Genomic DNA, 11,451 nt, shown 5'->3' with positions numbered 1-11,451 from the left:
TCCATCGAATCCAACAAATTTTATTTGTATTTTCTGCTTTTTTCACTGTTAATTTACAGTGTAAAAGAGTTTGAATGGATAATTTCGCTGGATTTCTGACGTCATTTCGTCAAAAAAATGACGTCATTTCGCAGTAAAACAGTGAAAAATATTTTTTACTGTTATTTTTTACTGTTAAAAACAGTGAAATATCAGTTTTATTTCACTGATATTTCTCTATAAACAACCGGAAAGCATAAAATAAATAGATATAAATAACATTTTTTGCCAACATAATTTTTTTATGTGATTGACCTCCCCACTCTCTATTTTATATTAGCCGGCAATGTTCTGAAGGGAAATTGCATTTAACCATAAAGTTTATAAAAACATTGTGTTGCCAGATTGTTTACATTAACACACTCTGTTGAAAGAGCATTAATTTTACCATGCTATTGTTTATACTGCAGCAAATTGAGTTCATGAATAGATTTTTGACATTTAAAACGCTGTTAGAATAAGCTTTGAGAGACTAGCAGTTTTGGAACATTCGAGAAGCCAGTCTTTGCATAATTCTGGACGTGAGTAGTTTCACGTCAATTTTCACTGATTAAACATTTGTAATTTAAGGCATTATATGTCAAATAAAAGGTTACGTATTTTACGTAGTATTTTGAACTCTGGTATAAGGAATACTTTGCATATCAATTTTTGGGTCGGCGACCCCGTTTTCTACAGAAAATTTGAGTGAAAAGGTGGGATCAGTCACGATGGCGTGGTGTACACAAACAAAGGAATTTCGGAACAAAGAATATTCACTACCGGTAAAGATGGCTGTGGTCAAGGGCCTCAAAGTGCAACTTTTTGGTCATTCTTTTGTCAAAAGGCTGAAGGACTACATTCAAAATGACAGCTCACAGCGTCACGATTTAAACTTGCAATGAAATGCTCTTGTTCAATATTCCGGATTCCCGGGCGCTACAGTAAAGGAATTGAGGAGACATCTGGAAGAGGTTAGTGATTTCAGTCCAAACATTCTTGTGCTGATCATTGGGACAATCGACATCTACAATTCGGATGTTACTCCGGAAAGTGTTGCTCGGGATATTGAGAATTTAATAGACACTCTTTTGTTTGTGATTGGAGTGGGAAAATTCATAGTGTTACAAGTTTTACACAGACAGGTTCCGTTATCTCATACAAGATATCCAGTCGACGTGGATTGGTTCAATGAACGTGTTGACGATATGAATTTCCATCTGATAGAGATGCTCAATTGCACTGGTCATGGTCGTTCATACCTATGGCGTATGAAGGGGTTTTGGTCTCCTGCTTCCAAACAACAAAATTTTGCAGACGATGGTTGATACCTGTCCAGTGCCGGTCAGCTCCACCTAATTACAAATGTCAGAGCTGCTGTGGTCGCCTCCCTGAAGGGTTCTATTTGCCATTCATAAGATACGTATGATACTATCTTTACTTTTCTCAGATATAGATAATTTCAAAAGAAAATTATCTATTCATTATATATAATTATATTTATATTATGTATATTATATATGTATATATATATATATATATATATATATATATATATATATATATATATATATATATATATATATATATATATATATATATATATATATATATATACAAATACATAGCGCATGTGGCTATATTACAATGTTCTTAATTACATTTGAAGTGTTCTTGCTTTTTTAATTTTATGCAAGCATTGCTGTAACGTGTGTGTCCTTATTTATCAGTGAATCTCATTTATTAAAGAGTTCTCACTCTAATTAATACCAACAATGTCAGTACGGTGTGATTTGGTCTTCATTTCACACTAATTCTGTACATATTTTATTTTCGCAATCCATCTAGGCTTACTTTCATAGCTAACGCCTAACTTTATATCATAGATTACGTTGATCAGCTTTGCTGACTATGATTGTGTGATTTAGTTTACACATCACACGAAAATTACAAATGCATGGTCTAGTGTTATATTCCATGTAGGCGTGCTTCTTTTCATAGCTCACGCTTAACATTCTTTCATAGATTAGCTTGCACAGCTTTGCTGGCTATGATTGTGTGATTTACATCACACGGAAATTATAATAACATGGTTTAGTCTTATATTCCATGAAAGCGTGCTTAGCTTCATAGCTCACGCTTACTTTTGTATCAAAGATTAGCTTGACCAGCTTTGCTGGCTATGATTGTGTGATTTAATGTTTTACATCACACGGAAATTATAATTACATGGTTTAGTCTTATATTCCATGAAGGCGTGCTTAGCTTCATAGCTCACGCTTAATTTTGTATCTTAGATAGCTTGACCAGCTTTGCTGGCTATGATTGTGTGATTTAGTTTGCACATCACACGCAAATTACGAACACATGTTTAATGTTATTCTCCACGTATGCGTGCTAAGTTTCATAGCTCACGTTTTACTATCATTGTTTAGCTTTGCTGGCCATGTTTATGAGTGTTATTTTATACATCACACAGAATGTGTAGAAACATGGTTTATTTTATATGCCTACATGCAATTTATGTTACGCAGAGCGTTTATGGTTTAGTTTTACATACCATGAAGGTGTGAATTTCACATATGTTGTTTACAAGACAATTCGCTTACTTTAATTAATTTTTTTACATGATAATTAGCGTCAGATTTATTATTTTACGCCTTTGTTGTAATCATACGGCTAGTTTGTGGATTCCGCAACACACAATATCAACGTCAAAATGGTCTTGTGAATTAACACTTATGAAGGTGGAGTTACTTTTAGTCTACCAAATTTAGAGCTATAGATTCATACATATGGTTAAATACATAAAGTTTCAATTTAACTTTATGTTTTTCTTACAAACAAGAATATAATGAATTCAAGGGATTATGCCCTCGAAATAGTTTCATCCCTTACAGTTAATCATGCATTCATTTCAGATCATGAAACGCACCAGCCGTCCTAAGAAGGGTACGCATTCGGCGTGTACCTGTTGTTCCGGACAAAAACAAGCACACAAGCGCAAAAACAATGATGCCCCAACCTCAACAAAAGGCAAAGGCCCGAAAAAACAAAAGACTCACAACATTCTGCCCCTGGAGGCCAATCTAGATGACGATGTGAATGACAACTTCAGCAGTGATGAAGAAACATCGGTTCGTTTGCCAGCTGCTCCAAGTACAGCAACAACCCTTGGTGTACAAACATCCTCATCTGCGAGTCCTCACATGCCAGCAGTTCCCCCGCATCTACCAGTAGAATCAGATTCTTCTTCAGACTCCGAATCGGATGAAGACGATCACTATCTCTTCCCAAGCTTAAAATAGGCCGTGTCTCAACACACAAATTCCTTGGCAGGCAATGGCATTCAGTTCGCAGAACCCGTTGGCACTCCAATCATTAATCAAATTAAAAGTAAGACGCGCAAACTTATTTGGAAGAATAAGTTTGTGGATATGGCGTTTCTGCTGCCGTCATCGCAAAATCCGTCCACTCCGCAATTTACACTCCAACTGGACGACCAACACAATTTTACCATTAACCTAACTTCACGTAGCAAAACAAAATCAATACCATTGAAGCATGGACCACAGCATTCATTAGATTCATGGCCGTTTACCTACACAAATACCCCTTTGAGGCCCAACAGCTCCTGAAATATATGGATATTGTACGCGACATTGCCAGGCGCCGCCCCGGGATGGCCTTTCTCTATTACGACACGCAGTTTCGCTTGCTGCGCGAGTCAGTTCTTATGCCCTGAGACCGTATTCATACGGAATATTGGTTAATGGCCTGCATGTCTTTCCAACAACCGCAGCAGCCCTTTCGGCTCAAGCAACCACAAAACAGGTCATACAGTACTGGACCCCCCTCCAACGGTTTCTCGAAAAAAAATATGCTGGCATTTCAATAAGCGAACCTTTTGTCGTAACCCAAAATGCACACAGCCCCACATCTGTGGCTTTTGTAGAGGTCCACATGCAGCATACAACTGCAAATTCAGAAACAAAGAACAGGCATCCAAAGCCCAGTCTCAATCAAACATCGACCCTGCTAAGTCAACAAAGTAACAATCTTGTAGTTACCCCAATAAAAGTCTCTGCACTAACACCATTTCTTCAGGACTATCCATTAGCACACTATCTGATTTTATGTTTTACACATGGTTTTAAATTGGGTTACACAGGTCAACACAAGGCTTCCACATCCCCAAATCTGAAGTCTTGTGATGAGAACCCTGACATAGTGCAAAGTAAACTTCAGGCAGAACTAAATTCAGGTCGTGTAAAAGGCCCCTTTACGTCCCCTCCTTTCGAAAACTTCCGGGTAAGTCCCATTGGCCTTGTTCCCAAGAAAACACCGGGACAATTTAGGTTGATTCAACATCTAAGTTAACCACGCGGAAATTCCGTGAACGATTTTATAGATCCTAACTTATCTAGTGTTAACTAGAGTTCCTTTGATGATGCAGTCAACAAACTACTGGAACTGGGTACAGGAACCTTATTCTGTAAAACGGACATAGATTCTGCTTTTCGTTTACTTCCTATTCATGCAAACGATCATCACTTATTAGGGTTCAAATTTAGGGGTCAGTATTATTTTGATACGTGTCTTCCAATGGGAGCGTCCTCATTCTGTGCAATTTGTGAACGTTTTAGTTGAAGCCTTCAACACATTTCGGAAAATATCTTAAAAATTAAACACATGGTACACATTCTCGATGATTTTCTCATATTAGGCCCTGCAAACTCACACAGCTGTCAACATGATCTTAACAAATTCCTTAATTTCTGTTCAAAAATAGGCGTTCCGATTAAAGAGGAAAAAACAGAGAATGCTCGAACTATTATCATTTTTATGGGTCTTGAACTAGATTCTAATATGATGGACGCCCGCTTGCCTCAAGACAAATTGGAAAAAATGAGGATGCAACTTGCCTCAGTAGCAAAGCATCGCAAGGTCACCCTTAAAGAATTACAATCCCTTCTAGGTTTGTTAAATTTCTGCTGCCAGTGCGAGCTATGTTCTTAGTAGCCTTTTTCGGACTATTACGGGTCGGCGAATTGGCACATTCACCGAAAGGTTTTCAAAACACCATTAAACGGGCATACATTAACTTGAAATATAAACAGTCACAAGTTGTTTCGATCTCCATTACATTACGCAATTATAAACGTTCGCATGGCCAAGTCTCTATTATTCCCCTTGCACGCCAATCAAACTAAAGGTTATGTCCAGTTCACGCGTTGATGAAAAATTTACGCATATCACCACCCAGTCATGGCCAGCTATTTAGAGACAATAACAATTAACCAGTTTCTACCACGTATTTCAGATCGGTCTTACGTTTGTGTGTTCTAGCAAACAACATGGATCCAAAGTTCTTTACAGCCCATTCATTTCGCATTAGTGGTGCTACTCATGCTCACAATTCCAATATGTCCGTATCACAAATACAGAAGCTAGGTCGCTGGAAGACCAACGCATACCTAAAATATATCCGTCCCTCGGCTCTCCCTATATAAATCAAGATAAAGTCGCAACAATACTCTGCTTACATTTTTGAATCTTTAATCTTAATTTTTCAGATGATCTGACGGTCATAGGCAGCAGATCAATTTTTTCATAATTTTGACCACATGAAAATTCCTTGATGTTTTTTAAGATCTGTCGGTTTTAGGCAGCAGATCTTTTTAAACAATATCATAAGAGAACTGAATGCCATTGCCAACTTTCTCAGTGCTGTCGGTCAACGCCGCAGCCATGATATTGACTTTCAATGATTGTCACATTATAACGTACAGAACATAGCTGATGGTTTAAGGCCACAGTTGAAACATTTGCTTAAGCTGATGGTTTTAGGCCACAGTTTTGAAATTTGACCTGGCTGATGGTTTAAGGCCACAGTAACTGCTGTGTAATTTGTTTTGGCTGATGGTTTAAGGCCACAGTCACGAAATTTGTCTTAAATGATGTCAGTTTGAAGCCGCAATTGTACAAACTCTAGTATTATTTCACAGTAAAGAAGTGCGGGTACCTGTGACAGTCAATGTAAATATGATTATTTGTTATAAATGTGCTTGCATAATACGAACAATTGAGAGCAGAATGGTCCGCAGTTGTCGTTATGATGTGTCTTTGTTATACAGCTGTATATTATTTGTCTGTCAGTATTTTTTTGTAATTCGTATATTTCGTCTCCAAAGTTGTTAGCAATAACCACTTATGTATCATATGTGGTCTTTGTCATGGATGGGCAAGTCCTTTATCTATATTTATGATCATTTACATTGCCTTCTGTCTACTGGTATTGACCATTTATTCTGTATAGGTTGTACATGTATAGATTTAGATAATTAATGCCCTTTACATGTATCATCCACGTGTTTGATGATATGCTGAAATCCACTTTCAAGTATTGTGTTTATACGTGTATATGTTAAGAGGCTGCAGAGTCTTTTTTATATGTAGGTCAATGCAAATATGATGATCCATCTCTAATTGTCTGGCATCATATTATCTCTGTCCACGGTCGAGCTCGTTCCAGTCTTAAGTCTCTCTGGGCGGCGGTTCCCTTTTGGCGGTTTTTTGCCTCCCAGTTATGTACATTAGGGAAAACATTTATTATATGTTTGCTTTGATTATGTATTACGTAATCATGTATTTGTCAGTTTATGGCATTTATAATAAATGCCCAGTTTTCATTCAAACATAGTTTTCAGTTTTCCCTTTTTCCCATAATCGAGTTCGACCTAGACTGTTATCTCTCCCCCGACCTTGGGCAATACATAAATAACATTTTATGCCAACATAATTTTTTTTATGTCATTGACCTCCCCACTCTCTATTTTATATTAGCCGGGAATGTTCTGAAGGGAAATTGCATTTAACCATAAAGTTTATAAAAACATTGTGTTGCCAGATTGTTTACATTAACACACTCTGTTGAAAGAGCATTAATTTTACCATGCTATTGTTTATACTGCAGCAAAATGAGTTCATGAATAGATGTTTGACATTTAAAAAGCTGTTAGAATAAGCTTTGATAGACTAGCAGTTTTGGAACTTTCGAGAGGCCAGTCTTTGAATAATTCTGGACGTGAGTAGTTTCACGTCAATGTTCACTGATTTAAAATCCACCTCCTCCCATGCCTCCTCCTCTTAGTTTATCATGCTTACATTCTATCTATTTTCGTTATATGTGTTTTACACAGTTGCAAGATAGTTAAATGATTTACTTTGCTTTACATTATAGCCTTTTTAGTTCTATTGTTTTATTTGATTTGCAATTATGCAATTCTAGTCTTCAAAGTTGCCAATTTTGATTGAATACATGCATGATTCTAGTCTTTTGGTCGGCGGTTTTTTGCCTCCCTGTTATGTACATTAGGGAAAACATTTATAATATGTTGGCTTTTATTATGTATTACGTAATCATGTATTTGTCAGTTTAAGGCATTTATAATAAATGCCCAGTTTTCATGCCTCCCAGTTATGTACATTAGGGAAAACATTTATAATATGTTTGCTTTGATTATGTATTACGTAATCATGTATTTGTCAGTTTATGGCATTTATAATAAATGCCCAGTGGCGGTTTTTTGCCTCCCAGTTATGTACATAAGGGAAAACAATTATAATATGTTTGCTTTGATTATGTATTACGTAATCATGTATTTGTCAGTTTATGGCATTTATTATAAATGCCCAGTGGCGGTTTTTTGCCTCCCAGTTATGTACATTAGGGAAAACAATTATAATATGTTTGCTTTGATTATGTATTACGTAATCATGTATTTGTCAGTTTATGGCATTTATAATAAATGCCCAGTTTTCATTCAAATAGTTTTCTGTTTTCCCTTTTTCCCATAATCGAGTTCGACCTAGACTGTTATCTCTCCCCCGACCTTGGGCAATACATAAATAACATTTTATGCCAACATAATTTTTTTTATGTCATTGACCTCCCCACTCTCTATTTTATATTAGCCGCGAATGTTCTGAAGGGAAATTGCATTTAACCATAAAGTTTATAAAAACATTGTGTTGCCAGATTGTTTACATTAACACACTCTGTTGAAAGAGCATTAATTTTACCATGCTATTGTTTATACTGCAGCAAATTGAGTTCATGAATAGATGTTTGACATTTAAAAAGCTGTTAGAATAAGCTTTGATAGACTAGCAGTTTTGGAACTTTCGAGAGGCCAGTCTTTGAATAATTCTGGACGTGAGTAGTTTCACGTCAATTTTCACTGATTTAAAATCCACCTCCTCCCATGCCTCCTCCTCTTAGTTTATCATGCTTACATTCTATCTATTTTCGTTATATGTGTTTTACACAGTTGCAAGATAGTTAAATGATTTACTTTGCTTTACATTATAGCCTTTTTAGTTCTATTGTTTTATTTGATTTGCAATTATGCCATTCTAGTCTTCAAAGTTGCCAATTTTGATTGAATATATTTATGATTCTAGTCTTTGGGTCGGCGGTTTTTTGCCTCCCAGTTATGTACATTAGGGAAAACATTTATAATATGTTTGCTTTTATTATGTATTACGTAATCATGTATTTGTCAGTTAAAGGCATTTATAATAAATGCCCAGTTTTCATGCCTCCCAGTTATGTACATTAGGGAAAACATTTATAATATGTTTGCTTTGATTATGTATTACGTAATCATGTATTTGTCAGTTTATGGCATTTATAATAAATGCCCAGTGGCGGTTTTTTGCCTCCCAGTTATGTACATTAGGGAAAACAATTATAATATGTTTGCTTTGATTATGTATTACGTAATCATGTATTTGTCAGTTTATGGCATTTATAATAAATGCCCAGTTTTCATTCAAACATAGTTTTCTGTTTTCCCTTTTTCCCATAATCGAGTTCGACCTAGACTGTTATCTCTCCCCCGACCTTGGGCAATACATAAAAAAAAATCGATGCACAAGTACACAAATATATACAAATAATAAAACAGCATAGAATACGCAAAGAAGGTATATTAGAGCTACACATTTCAGAATTCCTCTTCGTCGTTGATCTGATTATTAGTTGTGTCCGGTCCCAGGCCTATGATGTGACTGCATGCACTCAGTAGTACATGTAAAAGGAAATAATTTGTATTTTATTATACATAATTTCAATTGTTAACACTGTTGCAATTTACGACATTAATATACATACCGTGCTGATTCTCACATATACGGTATTATTCACACTTATTCAGCCATATGGTATCATTGGGATAAAACATCTACCCATTTTCAACACAATTATCAGTGGCTTATATCGGTAGTTTAACTTTCATAATACACATAAACACGGACAATAATCTTTGACGTGTAATAATGTCGATTGTGTTCATGAATTAAAAAAAAAGATTTTAAATTAAGTTTTGTTTGTTGCATGCTTATGTTTATTTAATTATCTATAGTCATTGTTTTAATATTTTATCAATGACAAGTTATTTTTCACCTTTAACAATAATTATATTCTAAGGTAACAATGAAAATGTATTGTTATTGTTTACTAATTGATGCGATTGAAGCGGTGTTCATGACCGCTAATATTATTCGAACCTGCTAACCTGTTACAACGTTTGAGCAAAAACTAATCGGTTGATACGATGATCATCGCTCTTACTTTATGATGAAACAAAATGGTAACAATTAGGAACACACTTTACTTTGTCAAGATAAAGTTTCAAAAACCATGCAACAATGAATATAAAAATGTTTGTAGAAGATAGTATTCTTTCATTTGAATCATTTAGGGATTGGCTTCTATTGCACAGTACGCAGTACCCGGTATTGTTGGCCAGAGCCCTACTTTAAAGCGAGATTATACGATTTTGTCAAATATTTATATGAAATGTGTAAAAAAAACTTAAACATATATTTCAATATAAATTAAAATAAAATCTAACAAGAACATGTGTCGAAAAATGCAAAATAAGCCAGATATTTAATTCTGAAATCGAAAATGTCTGTACAGTCGAATTCGCTAGCATGTATATCATCCATGTACGATTTGAATCTAAATTTAGTTTTAGTGCAGATTCGTTAATACGACACAAAGACACAATTGTGTTTTAAGGATCAATTTCCTGCAACGATATCTATTCATACGACACACAAACACTAATTCCGATCCTAATGGAAAGACGACTGCTTTGGTTTTAATAGGAATATATTTACAAAATAACTTCATCACAATCGGCTCGGGCGCAAATTTGTCTTTGAAGCATCTTATGAAATTCGTCTTCAAATTCAATGTATAATTTTTCTTGTCTATTTTGTGTTATTTTAACACATATAAAAATCGTATTATCTCGCTTTAAAACAAGTTGGCCTACCTAAACATTTTTTTTTTATAACTTAACCCTGCATACAAAAAATATTGAAAAAAAACACATGCACAAATATATATCAAGATAAGTTTTTGATCACTCTGTTTGTGTCAAAATTGAGACTGATGAATGGTATAATACAGCTTCTGATTTTTATTGTTTAAGTGTACCAAGTAAAGATACTCAACACACTTGAAAGCCGGTATAAGAAAACACACGAAGTCACACAAAATCCGTATTTTTGCGTAAAAAGAGGGTGTTGGAAAACTTACTTAGTAATAACAGAAGTTTTATTTTAATGATATGCTTGCAGAGAATGCTTTGGCAAGGACTGCCCCCCCCCCCTTTTCCTGGAACCAGCTAAGACTAAATTGGAGGAAAATGGTGACCATGTGAAAAAAGTTAGTATGTATAAGTAACCAATATTTTGTTAGCTCACCTAAGCACAATGTGCTCATGGTGAACTTTTGTGATCGCCTTTTGTCCGTTGTGCCTCAAGCGGCGTCGACATTTGCCTTGTTAACACTCTAGAGGCCATATTTATTTCCAATCTTCATGAAGTTTGGTCAGAAGATTGGTCTTAATGATATCTTGAATGAGTTCGAAAATGGTTATGTTTGCTTGAAAAACATGGCTGCCAAGGGGCGGGGCATTTTTCCTTATACGTGTATTGCAGTATATGGCTATAGTAAAATCTTGTTAACACTCTAGAGGCCGCATTTATTGTCCGATCTTCATGAAACTTGGTCTGCAGATTTATCCCAATACTATCTTGGATGAGTACAAACTTGATGCTGGTTGCTTTAAAAACATGGACACCTGGGTGCGGGGCATTTTTCCTTATATTGCTATAAACACGGCTTTAGTAAAACCTTGTATATACTCTAGAGGTTACATTTATTGTCCAAGCATCATAAAACTTGGTCAGAAGATTTGTCCCAATGATATCTTGGAAAAGTTCCAAAATAGTTCCGGTTGCTTGAAAAACATGGCCACCAGGGGGCGGGGCATTTTTCATTATCTGGCTTAATATTTCTTTATTAAAACTTAGGGGTCACATTTATTGTCCGAGGTTCATGAAACTTGGTCG

The 11,451-nt window shown here is 35.5% G+C and overlaps 1 long non-coding RNA gene across 1 annotated transcript; it reads left to right on the top strand.

The window, feature by feature from the left end:
- The first annotated feature begins 544 nt into the window (after positions 1-544).
- LOC127832485 (uncharacterized) lies at positions 545-8,860 on the top strand. Its single transcript, XR_008026917.1, has 2 exons — positions 545-1,441; positions 2,940-8,860. It is a non-coding gene; the product is annotated as an uncharacterized LOC127832485 (long non-coding RNA).
- Positions 8,861-11,451: the final 2,591 nt, after the last annotated feature.

Source organism: Dreissena polymorpha, chromosome 5 (assembly GCF_020536995.1).
Source record: "Dreissena polymorpha isolate Duluth1 chromosome 5, UMN_Dpol_1.0, whole genome shotgun sequence".
Lineage (NCBI taxonomy): Eukaryota > Metazoa > Mollusca > Bivalvia > Myida > Dreissenidae > Dreissena > Dreissena polymorpha.
The sequence above is the reverse complement of the archived record's forward strand: the minus strand, read 5'-3'. Positions and strand labels throughout refer to the sequence as shown.